The following is a 19,505-nucleotide window of genomic DNA, read 5'->3' on the forward strand; positions in this document are numbered from 1 at the left end:
AGTCTGTTGATGCCCAGGGCCTCGGGATTGGCTAGGGAACAAGGCTCAATTGCGCATGTACAAGCAAAGGGTGCTCAGCCCCACGCGGTAATACCAAAGAAGGACTTTGTTTACCTCCAAGCTGCAGGACTGTCAGCGCCATCTTGTGATGGCGATATCCAGACGGCTCCTTACAGTTCCCCCTTTTTGTTTTTAAGAGCAATAAGGCAAAACTATTTCTCAATCTGGTCCCCACTTCATGATGTGTGGACCGATCGAGGGAAAGGAATAAGCAAGATACACGCTCCCCGTGCAATGGAACAAATACTTCCCTAGGAGTGCAAGGGCTGTATCTACACACTCTCCTCTATGTATACCTTCCTCTGTGCAATGGGACTGTCAGATCCCTTGAGGGTGCAAAGGCTATGCATAGCATATTGCCTATGAGCTCTTCAAGGCTAAAAGCCAGACTTGGGGTGAGGATCCACATTCCAAGGCAGCCAAGGCTTGTGCCACAATGATCTTGTCCCTCCTCATTTGGGCTTGCAGACGGTACACCAACCATAGACATACCGCACATCCACCTAGGCAGCATGCCAAAAATATCCCTATCCCCACCCATTTCTTAAAGAAGGAAAAGGCAGAAGAAAGCCAATCAGAAAAATTGCTGAAAGGTGAGAGGCTACACACAGGTGCTGCTCAAGTTGATAATGTAGGCATACATGGCACACTCATGTCACAGGAGGTGGAAAATAATGTGGGCATGAGTTAACATGAACTGGTATCAGTATGGGCCATGCCCTTGTCACTGCCCAGAGGGTCATCCTTGCTGCTTCCACATGGCGTCAAGTTCTCCAGTCCAATTACCTAGAAGATAACTAGACAATTGCTTAGACAAATTTATAGCACAGTTCAGGTAATAATCAGTCACTGCATCTGGGATCGTAGGGGTGTAATCCTCCAGCTGCATCAAGAAGTCTACCAGAGGCATGCTGGAAACTACGGCCTTTAGTTTTCCCTTGGCCGTACTCGGCAGGGCGTCAACCCCATTAGACATTGCCCCTTCAGGGAAGCCGCACTGCCCATTGCCAACAAGGCCGGTTCGCACTGCTCCGCTGGTTCCCGGCTTGCACAGCTATGGAGTCCATGCCCGTAGTGGTGGCTCCAGTCCCAGGCCCCCCTGCCTTCCCTGCGGGGCTAGCCTTGCTCTCTGCGGCTGTGCTGGTGGGAAGTGTAGAGGGAGCTGACACCGGAGGTGCCGGACTGGTGACCGAGGCGGCACAGGTAGGCAACACCTCAAGGTCCGTGCCAGAACTGCAGCTCACGGGGCTGATGGGAGAGGTGGCGAACAGGGCTGCTTCCTTATTAACAAACTCTCAACACCTGTGCCACAGTAAAAGAGGCTGTAAATTCTCACAGATTTAGCCAATGACCCAATCACCTTAAAAATCCAAGGGCTTTTTGCATCCACCTCCCTGCAGATCCTGAAACATTAGATAAACCAAGCGTATATACAGCAATCTTTCAGGAGGACATGAGTTCTTAAAATGCTAGGCAGTTCTTAAAAACTTAAGTCGCACTATGTAGATGTAATACGGTACTGCCTGTTTACTGCATCTAAACCTTAATTGCACTTTTATTATGATAATTACGACCAGTCCTGCCTGAAGTCAGCATAGTTTAGCATAGCCAAGTGGAACCGGAGCCACTCCAGCCTCAGAGCCCCTCACAGTTTCAGGTACACTGTAAGTCTTCTGGTTTGACAGTTTGTGGCACCGCTCTTATCCTCGGCACTGCTGTGGCTACCAGGCTAGGCACCGACTGGGCTCGCACAATGTACCTTTCACCACAGCCACCTAGCAAAGCTCTGCTCCAGCAGCCTTCTAGCCACAGCTGCATTTGTTTTGAGTCCAAACTGGTGCACGGAGTGAAGCGGAACTCAGAGAAACAGGCTTGCTGCTCTGTAACCACTGGAAGGACCTCACTTAATCTTTTAGGGAATTTGGGCATTGTCAGTCTGTCTGGCTACTTCCTGCTGAATAGGGATGTTGCATTCTTAGGGGTATTTACTACAACATTTCAGGAGGTCTCGGTGATTCAAACCACATAAATCTCGAATACATCCTTAGGCTCTCATTTTCTGTGGAGACGAAAACAGAACCTCTTTTCCAAAACATCATATCCTTAGGCCCATATTTTAAATTCAAAATACCTTTTTTTAGCAGTTCCTAAATTCAAATATCTTTTTCCTGTCCAGTACACAAAAGACAACACAAACAACATAACATATATCTGTACACATTTACACTAACCCTGCTTTTGTAGCAGTCACATTAACACCACTCTTGTGGTCATTAAACCCCACTTTTGCCGTGGTCATTAACCCTGCTCTTGAGGCAGACTTCCCCTTTACCTGGCAATTTTTTCAGTGCACTATCCTTATCCTCCTCTTTATACCTGGAGGATTTTCCGACATCGCCGCTTCGGTGTGTCGAGTTCTGAATCCTCTGCTCTCTCACCCGGTGACCGATACGTTGTCTGGCATCCCGGTTCTCGGTACCAGTTGTGGCACGCTCCTTGACCAGCAAGGAAGAACAACCACGAAGTCGAGGATTCTTCTCAAATCACACTTTATTGGAGCCTCTTGGTTGAAGGGAGAGCAGGAAGCGAGAGAGAGAGAGAAGGCCAAGCGGCATCTGCTTATATAGGTTGAAGGGACTCAGGCACTGTCCTGATTGGTGAATACCAGTCTGTTGATGCCCAGGGCCTCGGGATTGGCTAGGGAACAAGGCTCAATTGCGCATGTACAAGCAAAGGGTGCTCAGTCCCACGCGGTAATACCAAAGAAGGACTTTGTTTACCTCCAAGCTGCAGGACCGTCAGCGCCATCTTGTGATGGTGATATCCGGACGGCTCCTTACAGTAAAACACTGAGTTCATCTGGCTTATAGTTTATCTTTAGGAAAGACAGGTCAGGGTCTCAAGAAGAAACCTGGAGACAGGACCTGGAGTAGAAACCGTGGAAGAGTGTTTTGGTGTCTCTGTTGTATGTTGTTGCACAGAATGATGGCAATAACATCACTGTCAACAGTGTTGCATGGCAACAAAGAATTTCCCTTTCTAGAGATATTTGACCCTGGCCACTTTCCAGATAAAAATGGAAACTTTAAAAGAAAAATATTAGTTCATGCCTTTCTCAACAGGTAATAGAAGCTCATTTCCAATGACTGCAGTAAAACAACCATCTGTAGGAACCTATGCAGTGTCTCCAAAATGGCTGGTAAACTTGCTGTTTATGAAGGGTCATGAGTATGACTTTCAGTGTTGAAAACTGTTTTCTTAATACTAACTTACATCACATTTTATTTTTAATGCTCAAATGGTAAGCTATGTATTTTTTGTCACCTTGACACAAGCTGTAGTCATCAGATAGAAGGGAACCTCAGTTGAGCAAAGGCCTCCAGAAGACTTGGTTATAAGGAGACAACTTTCTGTGGTGTTTTATTGGTGTTCAAGGGGGAGGGCCCATGTAATTGTGAGAGTCACCTCAGGGCTGGCTGGGTTCTATAAGATGGCAGACTAAAATGTCATGAGTTGCAAGCCACTAAGTAGAACTCTTATATAGTCTTTGCATCAGCTCCTGCCTGCAGGTTCTTGTCCTGTTCAAGTTCATGTTCAGACTTCCTTTAATGATAAACAATGATGTGGAAATATAAGGCAAATAAATCACTTCTTACCTAACTTGCTTTTGGTCAGTGATTTACCACATCAATAGTCACCCTAGGAAAAAAAAGGGTCCTGTCAATTTTCCCTGTCTCATTTCTTTAAATTTTTCCACTTTCTTTGTGTGAGGCAACATTATTATCATTTAGGGATGAGAGACAAAGTCTTGAAGATTCAAAACCATGACAATAATCAAGATTGAAGGAGATAGACTGGGGCATCTAAACTAACTTTGAACTATCATTCAGTGTTGCAATCCAAATAATCAGCAGCAATCAAAATAAACAGAAACTAATAAATAATGTTGTCATTGTGTTTCATGACAAAAAAGTTTGTTTTCGTAATCTGTAGAACCTTAGTGACCCAAACACTTAGCAATATCCATCATCTGGTCCTTTGAGATGTTTTATTGAACTCTGACACTTCTGAGAATGTCAATAAAATTTATTTTGAATCATAGGGTAGAGCTATCTACTAGCTAACCAAAACTAGCCATGGTGGTTTTGGAAGTCAAAGAACATAGAGAGAAATTGAGAAAGTTCTAGGAAAGGGTTTAAAAATATTCTTGGTTGTTTTACATGGAGGAAGGAGACAGAGGAGGTCATTGGTCACTTCATCACTGCTTCTCTGATCAAGCAGGTTCTTACCCCAATATCTGACTCACATGTTTTGTTGATAAAGAATAATTGAATAAGCACTTTGATCCTGCAATAATAAGAAATAATTTGTTGATTGGCATACATTGAAATAAAATCCACATATTCACAAGCCTTATTTTGGACAAAACAAACTCAGTATATTTCCTTAAGGACAACATCACTTTTGCCCCCTGGAGAAATGGCTATCCCTGGTCATTTTTTTTCACCTTTTTCCTGGAATAAAGCTCTGTACCCATTTTTCCTCTCCTAGAATGCCAGAAATGAATTCCTTATAGAGAGAGGATATCTCTTAAAACATTTTTGTTGATCCCAGACCCAGAAGCATCTGGGATACAGAGCCAGAACTATGGAACTGGGCAACTGAGGGATCCCAAGGTAGATTCTCCCTGGAAGAAGACATGACTGTCTGCACTGATACATCATGACAAGAAGTTAATGCCAGAAAAGGGAAAGAAATTGACAGCTAGTGAACAGAATTCTAAACAATCAGGATTTTGCATTTGTGATTTCTATCTACAGACTTCTGTTGCCCACTTCTTCTGTATATTTTGTATATTTTCTTTGACATTGAGAAAACTGTAATATCTAAGAATTAAACCAGAAGGATTTCTCAGGATTAATTTTTGATTTGTAGTCCAATATTGTATTGACTCATTAAGGAACTTTTGAGAGCACAAAGGAGAAGATAAATGCAGTTCATGCAATAGTTCCTAATAAGAGCAACAATAAAATCACTGTGGTTTTGCAGCACCTTAACAACTGTGTGGACAAGACAGTACAAGCATTTATCGAAGGCAGTGCCAGTGATGTACTCAAAGGATAGATAGTAGCAGGCAAGAAAAAGAACAAAAAGAAGAAAAGCAAGCCAAAATCTGCACCAGGAGCAAATAATAGTGCCCCAGACTCCAGTAAGTCAGTATCTACTAAAGAGGAGCAACCTACTTCTACAGAGGAAGTGGGATTGATGGTTACCATGTTAACTGTGCCATCAATGATTTTGAGTCTGTGGACTCACTCAGTGAAGGTTTGGAGACACTTTCAATAGATGCCAGAGAATTGCAAGATCCTGAATTTGCCACACCAGATACACTGGATAGGACTGGATTAGTGCTGGAGTATGGTGACTCTGACTTTGAGCCCAAATCTTTGACTATGCCCTCTATTCCAAATGCCCAGAAATCCTGGAACATTGACAAATCTCTCTCAAGAGCCACCACAGGAGACCAGGTTCAAATCTAGGAATGGAGAATGTTCCACTGTCTTCTATCAATAAAAAGCTGGGTTCAAATATTGAGATTTCTGTGAAAAACCTCCAAAGCTGTACTGTGTCTCTTACATGACACCAAATCATAGTTAAAGAAGAGAGGGACGTATCCATTAAGAAAATGAAACAAGTTTTTGCTGAGTTGCAAAGCTGTTTAATGGATCAACAAGCGGCATTGCTTGCTGAAAGGGGCAAAGTGAAATCAGAAGCAATGGAAACTTTCCTAAGCTGGTAGAAGAAAGCAGACGTTCTGAAGAAGATGACAGATGTGGCTGTATGAATGGCAGAGGAGCAGCTGGATGAACTCTGGGCTAATATCAAGCGCTTTGTTAGTGAGCAGAAATATGATGATGATCTTGGAAAGGTAGCCCAGTTCATCTGTGGTATGGAGACTCTGATAAAGAGTATTGATTCATTTGGACAAGTGTCCCATATGAAGAACAGATATTTGACCAGCTCTCAATGCAGTTCAGTGATATCTGTACTAGAACAGCCCAGGTGACAAATCTGCTGCTTCCTTTTGCCCCTGTACCCCTGTTCCCAGCCTTTCAGGTGCTAATAAGAGACACTGTGCTCTCAGGTGTGACTTTAGCAGACAAACTCCAGTGGTTGGCCCTACCAGGTATTTCCAGGAAACAGGCAAGGAGGACAAGGCTACAGGCCACAAAGTCAGAAGGCCACTGTCCTCACAAACCAAGGGTGGCATGACAGTGCAGGTCATTACAGAAACAGCTCGTGGTATTCATTCATGCCCTGCCATCAGAATGCTCCACCTCAGGTCCTAGAAAACGCTAGTGAATGGAGCTAGGCTTACTCTACAGGAACCAGTAGAATTGAAGCCAGCATAATGCCTATCCCACCCAAGCCTTCATTCAAAAAGGGGCTCCCAAAGCACAAACTGAGGACTTCTCAGGCTGAAGATGTGAACTCTTGAGGAAAATTCCGTTTGACTTCACTCTTCTATACCACTCTGTCCAAACTAGCAACTAGACTTTAGGAAATGTATACTTAAATGTAATAACAAAAAAAGTATGCATATCACTTTCGGCTATCCTAAATAATTTTGCTTTCTCCTCTCGTTATTTTCTGAAAGAAAGCTGTTTCTCCGTGGCCTTTCCTAGTGAATATGAACTGACTCGGTTAGTCATTTTCACCAGAAATGAGGACAACTATTTTCAATTTTCCCAAGGGTAACCAGCCTCTCTCCCAGTGCACCTGTCTTTCAACTGCCCGGAGAGTCCTTTCTCAGCAAGCCCCACCACAGAGACTGTTTTAGAGGAAGAATGACAATGTTAGTCTGTCACATTTCCATTTGAAGCAGATGCCACAGGTACTACCAGGTTCCCACAAAATGTCAGTTTAAACAGGGGCAGCAATAAGAGGACTTTATACGATACTGAATCAGAAAAAAAAGAAAAGAAAAAGAAAAAAAGAAAAAGAAACTTAACATTAATGTGTGAAGATAGGAGAACACAAGGAAACATTTGAGAACATGTCTCTCTTTGGAATGTGCCTGAGATCTGATACTCAAATTAGGGTATCATTCCCATGCCTGGCACTGTACTTAATCTTCAATTGCTTCAAAATGCCAAAGCCCAGTTTCCTTTTACCTCAGGCTGCAATCCAGTCTGAAGAAGTCTGTGAGAACTTAGCACTTTAAGTTTCCAAAAAGGGAAAAAAAATATATTCCTTTGTTTCAGTGTTTGGAGTTTTGTTGTTCTTGACTTAATCTGGCTAGGAACCAATCTTTAGTAATATACGTAGTGTTAATCTGAGGGTTACTCAGAACAATTGTTGTGTTCATATTTTTGAATATTTTTTGTTTATTTTTTTTAAAAAAAGCAATTTATCTTTTTCATTTTACAAACCAATGCCAGTTTCCACTACTTCCCCTTCTCCTATTCCCTACACCTTTCCTCCAACCCAGGCTGAGGAAGGTATCTATCCAAAAGGCTAGTACAAGCAGCAAGGACAAATCCTGGTGCCACTGCCCGTGGTCCCACAATCTGCCCAAGCCATACAACGGTCACCCACATTTTGAGGGTCTAGCTTGGTCCTATGCTGGCTCTTTCTCTGTCTGGAAAAAAAATTGATGAGTTCCCATTAGCTCAGGTAAGCTGTTTCAGTGGGTGACTCCATTATGGTCTTGATCTCTTTCCTCATATTCTCATTCCTCCCACTCTTCAACTGGACTTTGGGAGCTCAACCCAGTGCTCCATTGTGTGTCTTTTCTCATCTACATCAGTTACTAGATAAAATTTTTGTGGTGACATTTAAGATCGTCATCATTATGACTTCAGGGCAAGGTCAGTTTGAGTTCTCTCTCCACTATTACTTAGGGTCTTAGCGGGCATCATCCTTGTGGATTCCTGGTGTGGATTCCTTTTGTCTATGTGTTGCTTTTATTGGTTAACGAATAAAGAACTGCTTTGAGCCTATGGCAGGGAAGAACAGAACTAGGTGGGGAAAGCTAGGCTGTATGCTGGGAAAAAGAAGGGTGGAGTCAGAGAGAAGCCGATGTAGCCTGCTAGAGATAGATGCTTGGAACATTAGCTGGTAAGCCACAGCCGCATGACAATACACAGGTTAATAAAAATGGGTTAAATTTATATGTAAGAGTTAGCCAATAAGAAGCTAGAGCTAATGGGCCAAGCAGTGATTTAATTAATACAGTTTCTGTGTGATTATTTCAGGTCTAAGCTATTCAGGCATTCAGAAACTGAAAAGCAGCCTCCTTCCAACAAATTGGCACCAACCAAGAAGCAGTCTCCTTCCAACAGATTCCTGGAAATTTCTCTAGTGCCAGGTTTCTTGCCTAGCCCCATAATAACTCCCTCAATCAAAATATCTCTTTGCTTGATCTCCATCTCTGTCCTTCCCCCATCTCAACTATCTGGTTCTCTCAAGTTTTCCTTCCTCCTTCTCTCCTCCTCCCCTTCTGTCCTCCCTTCTCTTCACAACCCATGCTCCCAATTTTGTCAGGCAATCTTGTTTATTTCCAATTTCCAGGTTTTTCTTAAGGTTCACCTTGTTACTTAGCTTCTCTAGGATCATGAGCTATAGACTCAATATCTTTTTGATTTATAGCTAGTATACACTTATGAGTGAGTATATACCATGTCCATCTTTCTGGGTCTGGGTTACCTCACTCAGGATGTTTTTTTCTAGTTCCATCCATTTACATGCAAACTTAAAGAAGTCATTCTCTTTTTACTGCTAAGTAGTACTACATTGTGGAAATGTACCACATTTTCTTTATCCATTCTTTGGTTGAGGGGCTCATGATTGTTTCCAGGTTCTGGTTATTACAAATAAGACTGCTATGAACATAGTTGAACAAATGTCCTTGTAGTATAATTGAGCATCCTTTGAATATATGCCCAAGAGTGGTATTCCTGGGTCCTGAGGAAAATTGATTACCTATTTTCTGAGAAACCGCCATACTGATTTCCAAAATGGTTGTACAAGTTTGCATTCCCACCAGCAAGGGATGAATGTTCCCCTTACTTCACATACTATCTAATATAAGCTATCATTGATGTTTTTTATTTTAGCTATTATGACTGCTGTAAGAAGGTATTTCAGAGTCATTTTGATCTGCATTTCTCTAATGGCTAAGGATGTTGACCATCTCCTTAAGTGTCTTTTGGCCACTTGAAATCCTTCAGTTGAAAATGCTCTCTTTACCGCTGAGTAAAACTCTAATGTATATATGTTCCACACCTTTTTTAACCATTCTTCTATTGAGGGGCACCTAGGTTGTTTCCATGTTCTGGCTATTACAAATAGTGCAGCTATGAACATAGTTGAACAAATGTTTTTGTGGTATGATAGGGCATGTCTTGGGTATATTCCCAAGAGTGGAATTGCTGGGTCTTGAGGGAGGTTGACTCCCAGGTTCCTGAGAAACCACCACACTGATTTCCACAGTGGCCGCACAAGTTTGCATAACCACCAACAATGGATGAGAGTTACCCTCTCTCCACATCCTCTCCAGCATAGGCTATCATTGGTGTTTTTGACTTTAGCTAATCTGACCAGTGTAAAATGGTATCTCATAGTTGTTTTGATTTGCATTTCCCTGATCGCTAAGGATGTTGAGCATGACCTTGAGTGTCTTTTGGCCATTCGAAGTTCTTCTGTTGAGAATTCTCTGTTCAGATCAGCACCCCATTTTTTAATTGGATTAATTAGAGATTTAGTGTCTAGTTTCTTGAGTTCTTTGTATATTTTGGAGATCAGGCCTTTATCTGATGAGGGGTTGGTGAAGACCTTCTCCCAGTCAGAAGGTAGCCTTTTTGTCTTATTGACGGTGTCCTTTGCTTTACAGAAGCTTCTCAGTTTCAGGAGGTCCCATTTATTCATTGATTCTCTTATTGTCTGTGCTACTGGGGTTCTACCTAGGAAGTGGTCTCCTGTGCCTATGTCTTGTAGACTACTTCCCACTTTCTCTTCTATCTGGTTCAAAGTGGTCAAATTAATGTTGAGGTCTTTAATCCATTTGGACTTGATTTTTGTGCATGGTGATAGATATGGATCTACTTTCATTCTTCTACAGGTTGACATCCAGTTATGCCAGCACCAAAAAACAATGACATCTTGAATTTTGCATGCAAATGGATGGACATAGAAAACGCTTTACTGAGTGAGGTAAGCCAGACGCAAAAAGAGGAATATGGTATGTATTCACTCATAAGTGGATTCTAGCCATAATTAAAGGTCTTTGTGCCTATTATTCGTGATCCTAGAGAAGCTAAATAAGAAGGTGAACCTGAAGAAAATCATGTAGTTATCCTCCTGGAGATTGGAAATAGACAAGAGTCCCAGGTAACCTCGGGTACATGGGGGGGTGGGAGGGTTGTTGGAAGGGGAGAGGGTTAGAGAGAAGGGAGTAGGGGAGGAATGGGGAAAGCGCGGGGGACTGGGATGGGGGGAGGGAGGAAGGATGGATATGGGATCAGGAAAGAATATATCTCAACTAAGGGAGTCATTTTAGGGTTTACAAGAGACTTGATTCTAGAGGGGATCCCAGGTCCAAGGAGAGATCCCCAGATTGTTCTCTGGACCGAGGAGAGGCTGCCTGAACCGGCCTTGGCCTATAACCATACTGATGAATATTTTGCTTATCACCATAGAACCTTCATCTGGCGATGGATGGAGATAGCGACAGAGACCCACATTGGAACACTGAACTTAACTCCCTAGGTCCAAACGAGAAGCAGAAGGAAAGAGAACGTGAGCAAAGAAGGCAAGACCAGAGGGAAACTTCATCCCAGGATGGATGGTGATACAGACGGAGACCCACATTGGAGCACTGAACTGAGCCCCTAAGGTCCAAATGAGGAGCAGAAGGAGGAAGAACATGAAAAAGGAACTCAGGACCGCGAGGGGTGCGATCACCCACTGATACAAGGGGACTGATCTAATGAGAGTTCACCAAGGTCAGTTGGACTGGGACTGAACGAGCACGTGATCCAACCAGATTCTCTGAATGTGGCCAGATTCTCTGAATGTGGCTGGCCCGGAGTCTTTCTGAAAAGCCATTGACAATGACACTGGGACTTGTTTCCTCTGCATATACTGGATTTTTGGGATCCAGTCTGTTTGGATACTCACCTTCCTGGACCTGGACGGAGGGGGGAGGAACTTGAACTTCCCACAGGGCAGGAAACCCTGACTGCTCTTAGGGATGAAGAGGGAGGGGGGGGAGAGCGGGGAGTGGGAGGGTGTTGGGAGGAGGGGCGGAAATGGAAACTTTTATAATTTAATAAACTAAAAAAAAAATGCTCTCTTTAGATCTGTACCCCATTTTTAATTGGATTATTTGGAATTATGATGTTTAATTTCTTGAATTCCTTATACATTTTGGAGATCAGCCCTCTCTGATGTGGGGTTGGTGAAGATCTTTTCCCATTTAGTAGGCTGTTGTAGCAATCTTTATAGATTAATAAATAAAAGCAATTGCATCAACATTAAAAGAAAACATTTTTGTTAATTTCTTGAGTTTCATACCTTTCATTTCAATCATTGTCCCATTCTCTAACTATTTGTATATATAACCCTCATTCAAAATATACCCAGCTTTGTTTTTGTATTTATTCTCACCCTCTAGGTCTGATTTATGTTGCTTACACACATTTGGGTATGTGGTGTTTCACGTATTTATAGGAAATTCCTTTAAAGAAAGCCAAGATTTTTAGCAATTTTTCTCTTTGATTTCTGGCAGTTCCTAATCACCAATTGATCCTCAGCAATGTAAAACATAATGATCACCAGGTTCCAAAACGCACTTTCTGGAAATTGGTTTGGCTTGAACTGACACTGCTTATGTTTGCTGTCAGAAGTACTGCATGTTTATATTTTCTGTTGCCCATCATGTCTAGAAAGAACTATTTCCTTTCAGTCATCCTCCACTTCTGTTTCTTACAATATTTCTTTACCCTCTTTTGCATGATTTATGAGGCTTTGGAGTTGGAGATGTGCTAAAAAAAATGACCAAGTGAAGCTTAAGCACTGTATAATATCTTATTTTATGGATCTTGTGTAGTCATGGGTCTCTGTGTTAATTTACATCTACTTTAAAACAAACACACACAAATAAAAAGTGAAAACAATTTGTCTCATTCGGAGTCCATGAAATACTTTGTCTTCTTAGAAAAACAGTAGTTAGCTCTTTCCTTTGGTCTATGAACTAACTAGCTAAAGAATTTGAGCCCTGATAAACAGTTTCAGCTATGGGTTTCATCTTGTTTATGATCTAGAGCTCTACATACTTTTTCACAATTTATATCATTATAGTCTTCATTATGGTTAAATATAAAGTGCCCTTGTGAAACAGAGTTGTCTATCAGATTTGTGTCCTCTTTAGAAATTTTAATGTGTTTGGTGGCAATGTGGTATACATTTCCAAAAACAAGAAATATTTTCAGTGTTTCATACCATAAAATATTAAATGTTTAAGTATATAGATGTTTAATCTACATTTGTTCTTGTGTTTTTAATTATTTAGATTACTTTTGGAGATTATAATTACATTATTATGACTTCAAACCCTAACACATGAGTCTCCTTTGCCTTTGTTTAACTGATGATATTTTTCCACTAATTATTATTATATGAATATATGTTAATATATGTACATACAGGTTTTTAATAGATAAATTGCAGTCAATTAAATTTATCTACTAATTTTTCTATGTCAATTTACAAGTAACATTGTATGTTTTAAATTTTTATTTTTCTTTATTTTTATGTCTGTGTTTATATATGCACTTTTGATCTGGTGTCTGAAGAGGCCAGATGAGGATCTTGGATCCCTGTCACTGGACCTGTTGAAAATTGGGAGCCTCCAGATCTGGGCACTAGAAACCTTACTCAAGTCCTCTCCAAAACAGTGTTCCTCTTATTGCTCTCCCATCACTCCTGCCCCAAGTTTTTATATATTTGCTTAATTAAATGAATGTAAATTCTGTCATTCATTTAATATCCTTGAGTATTGTTATATCCTTTCGTAGAAAAGTATCTAATTCTAAAAATAGAAGTATTTCAATCAAATTTTAAAGAGAACCACATTTTATACCTAGTCCTCTATGTGTAGATTGCAAAGGTGGTATGAATTGATGCCACTATACTTATGAATGTGCAGATATATGTCTGCATTAGGTACTAATATAGTGGCTAAACTGGAGCAGCAAAAGTGGTTTTATTTGGGACTTAGGCAGGATGGGATAAACAGTGATGCCACACCTCATTTAATAACTGTCCAGACTATGGGAAGGAAATGTAGCAACTAGAAATGATAGAACGGTTACTTAGTTTCTTTGTCTCCTTGAAGATTAACTTTAAAATTACTCTGGGTTCATGTGGTGATTTGAACGAAAATGGCCCCCAAAGGGAGTCCCACCATTAGGAGATGTGGCCTTCTTGGAGGAAGTGTGTCACTGCCGGGGCAGGTTTTGAGGTCTCTTTTGCTCAGACTTCCTTCACTGTGACTGTTAGCTGACTTTCTGCAGCCTGACGGTTGTAGCACTCCCAGCTCTTTCCCCAGCACTGTGTCAACCTGAAAGCTGCTATGCTTTTCTCCATGATGACAATGGATTGAATCTATGAACCATAATCCACTACCTCAAATAAATGTGTTACATTTGAAAAGTTGCAGTGGTCACAGTATCTTTTCACAGCAATACAAAATCCTAACTAAGGTGTTTTATATTTAATAAAATAATTAAAAATTAATATTAATTAAGTAATAAAAATTTTAAAAATAAAAGAATAGTTTAAGATGGATTTTCTGCAGAACTTCTTTGAAAGTATGGTGGAATCTCTTTCAAGCTATTTTCCAGTAGTTTTATTATTCAAGTCTTTCACTTTCTTGGTTAGAGTTACTACAAGATATTTTACATTTTATTTGACGCTATTGTGAAAGGTGTTATTTCCCTGATTTCTTTCTTAGTTCATTTATCATTTGTATACAGGTAAGCTATTGTTTCTTATGTGTATATTAGATTTGTACCATGATACTTTGCTTAAAGTGTTTATCAGCTGTAGGAGATTCCTGAAGAAATTTTGATACTTCATGTATATAATCATGTCACCTGCAAATATAGTTTCGCTTCTTCCCTTCCTATTTGTATCCCCAAAAATGACACCGAGATTTATTATTGATTATTAAAGCTCAATCTATAGCTTAGGCATCTCTAATTAGCTTTCATAACTTAAAGCAACACATCTGTATTACCTACAATTTGCTTCATGACTTTTTAAATCTCTTTTCCATCTTGTACCTCCTGTTTCCTCTCTGTATCCTCTGTTATTTCTAACACCTAGATTCATCTCTTCTTCTTCTCTCACTGTCTGGAATTCCTGACTAATCTCTTTCTGCCTAGCTATGGATTATTGAGCTTTTTACTAACCAATCAGAAGGTATCTTGGCAAAAACACATCTTCATAAAATAAGAAAAGAGTATTCCATAACAAGATCATGCTGAAAAGTCTGTAGAATAAAGGAACACTCATACATTGCCGGTGGGAGTACAAACTCCAACAGCCACTATGGATGCCCTTCAGAATTCCTTAGGAAAATGAGAATTGATATACCTGAGCCTCCAGTTATATGACTCTTAAACATATACCCAAATGATGCTCCACTCTACTTAAGAGACACTCATCCAACTGTGTTCATTGCTGCTACATAGAAAACAACCTGAAACTGAAACAACCTAGATGGTCATAAACAGAAAAATGTATGGAGAAAATGTGATATATTTACAAATGTAGTATAATTCGTCTGTTAAAAAGAAATGAAATTTGCTAAATATGAATAGACCTGCCAAAAATTATACTGAATATGGTAACCCACACCAAAAATATGATATCCATTTGCTTATAAGTGTATGTTGGCTCTTAAATATTCAATAAGCAACCTAAAATCAATATAAACAACCTAAAATCAATATAGACACAGAGGGAAAGTATAGAGTAAGAGACTATGGGAAGGATAGAACTCTATAGGAAGGGGGAATAGAAAAGTTACTTATAGATGAAAAGAGCCTTTTTATTTAGGCCATGTAATCTGTAGTTTTTTCATGGTCTATGATTCAGACTTACTATAGGAAGAGCGTTTTTGATAGTTTCCCCCCTAGCATGTCAGCAAATTTTCTGTAGTCTATTGAAGCTTTGACCACATAATCCTTATCTTCTATTTTTTTCTTCACCATCCTCTTTTAAGTAGTTCTTCTGGAAAGCTGTACCAGCTCCTTAATGACTTCCCTGTGATCAGTTTGCCACCAATAGCATAGAATGCATCATCTAAAGCCATCTGTACATTCCTTCCTTGAGAGTCTACTATTCTTTGATGATATCAGGAAGATATTTGGCACAGTACAAGACAGCTTTTTATACCTTCATGCCTATCATAAACACAAAAACAGCTGTCTCAATTTCCAGCTTAAGAATATAGTTGTGAGTATATTTCTCTGGTCTCTTTCAATAATTTTTCTCGGTTCTATATTTTTAGTTTTTCATCCACGATATGCTGTGAGAATTTTCTTTAATGATCTTGGTATTTTCTTTTGGTGTTCTGGAGGCTTTTGGGGGTTTTTCTTTTATTTTGTTGTTGAAGATCTGATCTATGCCACTGATCTATGAATATTCACCCTAATCTATTCCTATAACTTAAAGGACTGATATTTCCATGGGTAAGTCATGTTCATTTCATGTGTTTTTATTTTTTTATAATATTCTTCTCTTATTTTGTCTTGATATCCTACTTTATCTTTCTGTCCTGGCATTCTATTTTTTGTTTTATTAATTTGATAATCAGGTTTTTTCTTGATTTTTCTACTTTGTTATTGTATTTTTCAATTCTATCATCATTTCATCTCAATTCTTCTTCACTATTTCTATTTCCTGATTGAGCTGCATTTTCAAATCCTGCATTGCATTTATCATTTTCACCAGGATTCTGCTTGCTCTTCTTGGAATCACTCAGGAGTTGGTTAATTTTTTAATTCCTTCTCTTTAAGTTCATTGAGTTTCTTCCTTATGTCTTTTTTAAACTTGAAACTTTGTTAATGAATTTTATGTATATAAGCACTTTATCTGCATGCACACCTATATACCAGATGAGGGCAAAAGATCCCATTATAAATGGTTGTAAACTGTGATGTAGGTGCTGGGAATTGAACACAAGACCTTTAGAAGAGCAGAGTATTCAGTGCTCTTAACCACTGTGATGTGAGAGAACTTCTGTCTATGTGTGGCTTTTATTGGTTAATGAATAAAAAAAAACTATCTTGGCTTGTTGATAGGGCACTGCTTACATGGGTGGAGAAAACTAAATTGAATGCTGGGAGGAAGAAGGGTGGAGTCAGAGGGAGCTTCCATGGAGCCGCCAGAGATAGATGTGCTGAAACTTTGCTGGTAGACCATAATTACTAGAAATGGTTAAATTAAGATGTAAGAGTTAGCCAATAAGTAGTTAGAGCTAATGGGCCAAGCAGTGTTTTAGTTAATAGAGTTTCTGTGTGATTATCTCGGGGCTGAGGAGCTGGTAAATGACAAGCAGCCCTCCTCCAACACCACTGAGTCATCTTCTCATCCTTGAGTTTTTTAAATGAAATTTATGAATGTTCTTTTAAATTATGTGTCCTGGGGTTCATCTTAGGCAATCTCATAGGCAAAAGTTTTATAGTAGTGGTGGGTTTGTATGGGTTATACTACCCTTATCTTTCATATTGATTTTATTTTTGCAACATGATCTGTGCATGTTGACTTCGTTTGTTAGTTCTATGTCTGATATGTGCAGAATAGTTTTGGATTGAATACAGGATGTGTTGGGTAGGTTGGGCCTAAAGGTTGGATATGGCTTAAATGGAATGAATACAGTTAGATACATGGAGATTTGCTGATGTGAAGGAAATGTGTCCTGGTCCAAGATTGGAGTCAAAGGGAAGATCTGTAACTGGAGAGGGTGTATGGCAAAATGATCAGGTTGAGTTACTCTGACCAACCATACAGGATATGGTTGAAAATGGAGTTTGGAAAGTGGTTCAAAGGGTATGTAGGTTGAAGGGAGATGAGGGGTATGTCTTGACCAGGGCCTGGAAGTTTGGATTCACACAGAAGGAGTGGCTAAATCAAGGTACAAGGTTTCAAAAGTGTGCAGGGATGCCCACTTTTATTTGGGTGCTGGAAATCTGAACTATTCAGGTCTTCATTCTTGTGCTATAATTGTTTTTACCTGCTGAACTGTCTACCTAGCTCAATATAATAAATCAAAGAATTCAGAAAAATCAAGAATGTAGAAATATATGAAAATATGTAAATTAACCAAAGACACACAATAACTATGATGAAATTCATGATTTTATATGCATAAATACATAAATATACATGTCATGTAAAATGAATATTAAGAGCAAATAATGTGAAGGCCAGTCAAGAAGTTCCACATATACACATTAAAATAAGGATATGAAGGACAAACAAAATTAGGAATAATATTTAAGAACCACAGAATACTGAGTAGGATTCTCTTTAATTAAAGGAAATATATGATGAATTGAAGAGGCTCACTACGAGACTACTAGCAAATGATGAATTTTACAGTAAATTTTTTTTGCTACAAGGTGTTGAGACAATATATTTTAGAATATAAAGGGAAAACCATGGTTCAAAGTAAAGGTCAAGATATAGTAGGTAATCTAATTCACCCAAAGCAACATAGCACATTATAACACATTTAAATTTTTCTGAGGAATAGCGAAATAAACTACTTATACCCTAAAATTGTATGCCCAGGAAACATCAAGATAAATAATAAAAACAAAGTCAAGAAAATGATTTCTTCAAATGCTCATGTTGTTTAAGAAACAGAACCATAAGTTGACAGACAGACAGACATAGAAAGGGAGACAAAATACATAGATATATGAGAGAGAGAGAGATGATAGATAGAGACATATAGATAATAGATAGATGAGAGTTAATTTATCAAAACAATTTGTACACACGGTCTTATATCTGATAATTTCCTATATTAACAGACTGCAACAGGAATACTTAGGAAAATAGGTGGTATGTCTGAATGAAAGTTTAAAGGCTTGAGAATAGTGAAGTAAAGTGTGTATCATATTGTTACTAGAAGAAAACATAACTATAAAATATTGGTACTTTAGACCATTTTTACAGAGCCACATACTGTACCACAACAATCTGTATATAGATTGAAAACATGTGTGAAAGTATGCCTGCGTACTACTGTATGTGCTGACATAGTTCTGCAGTTTGCCCAAATGTAAATACTTAGCAATACCAGACAAAGTGACTCTTTTGAGACTAAGACAGGAAGGGATAATTAGTAACGTCACTTCTCATTTGATTACTTGTAATGCAGTGAGAAGGGAATAATGCATCTAAAAATTATAGAAATGTGACTCTTCCTTGAATCACTATTCTTTTAGGAAGGGAGGCTTATGGAACATATGGTTAGCAATAAAGAAGCAAAAATGCATGGTCAGTTCTAACCTTAGAAGAGCAAATCAAAAGCATGTTTAAAATTTTACCTTTTATTGACACTAACAGCAAAGCAGGGAATGACCTGACGCTGCATGTGCATTCCTCCCTGTGACTTATCTTTTATTTGTTTCAAATATAAAAATTTCCAGTGACTCTAAGTAAGCTCAGCCAAGGAGCTTTGGTACAACCTTCCTATTCACATTCTGTTTTATATGTATGTATGTATGTGAATGTGTGTATAATCATTTCATATATATATATATATATAAAATGAGATGTATGTATATGTACATACACAAATGTGAAAATCAGTGGTGACAATTGTGTGTTGTTTCTTGGGAGATGTTAAGCTTATTTTTTAGAGATAGTGTATTTCACTGGGAAACATAGAACACTAATTAGGCTGGGTTTGATGTCTAGCAAGCTCCCAGGATCATTTGTTCTGTCTTTCCAGTGTTGGTATAACAAGCACACACCACCAGGCCTGGACAATATATATATTCCAGAGATTGAATTTTGGTCCTCAGGTTTGTGTGGCAAGCACATTAGTGAGTGAAATATCTCTCCAGCATTCTCTCTTGAATTCTCTAAGCTTCACAATATGTGCAACAACCTGGTGTGTTAGGAACTCTATTTTCTTTTGTTTTTTTACCTAAATTGTAATTGGGTCTAAGAACAGGTACACAATTCAAATATATTTATTATTGAAAACATGCAGAAGATCAGTCCCAGTGTCTCAGTGGGTGGATGCACCTCTCGTAGTCCTGACTTCCTTGCTCATGTTTTCCCTCCTTCTGCTCCTCATTTGGACCTTGAGAGCTAAGCTCCAATGTGGGTCTCTGTCTCTGTCTCCATCCATCGCC

At 39.3% G+C, this 19,505-nt stretch overlaps 1 pseudogene; it reads left to right on the forward strand.

Annotated features, from left to right (window-relative positions):
• Positions 1-4,782: 4,782 nt before the first annotated feature.
• LOC125412264 (spermatogenesis-associated serine-rich protein 2-like) lies at positions 4,783-6,559 on the forward strand (annotated as a pseudogene).
• The last annotated feature ends 12,946 nt before the right edge of the window (positions 6,560-19,505 follow it).

The sequence above is a fragment of the Myodes glareolus genome, chromosome 7, assembly GCF_982192425.1.
Source record: "Myodes glareolus chromosome 7, mMyoGla1.1, whole genome shotgun sequence".
NCBI lineage: Eukaryota > Metazoa > Chordata > Mammalia > Rodentia > Cricetidae > Myodes > Myodes glareolus.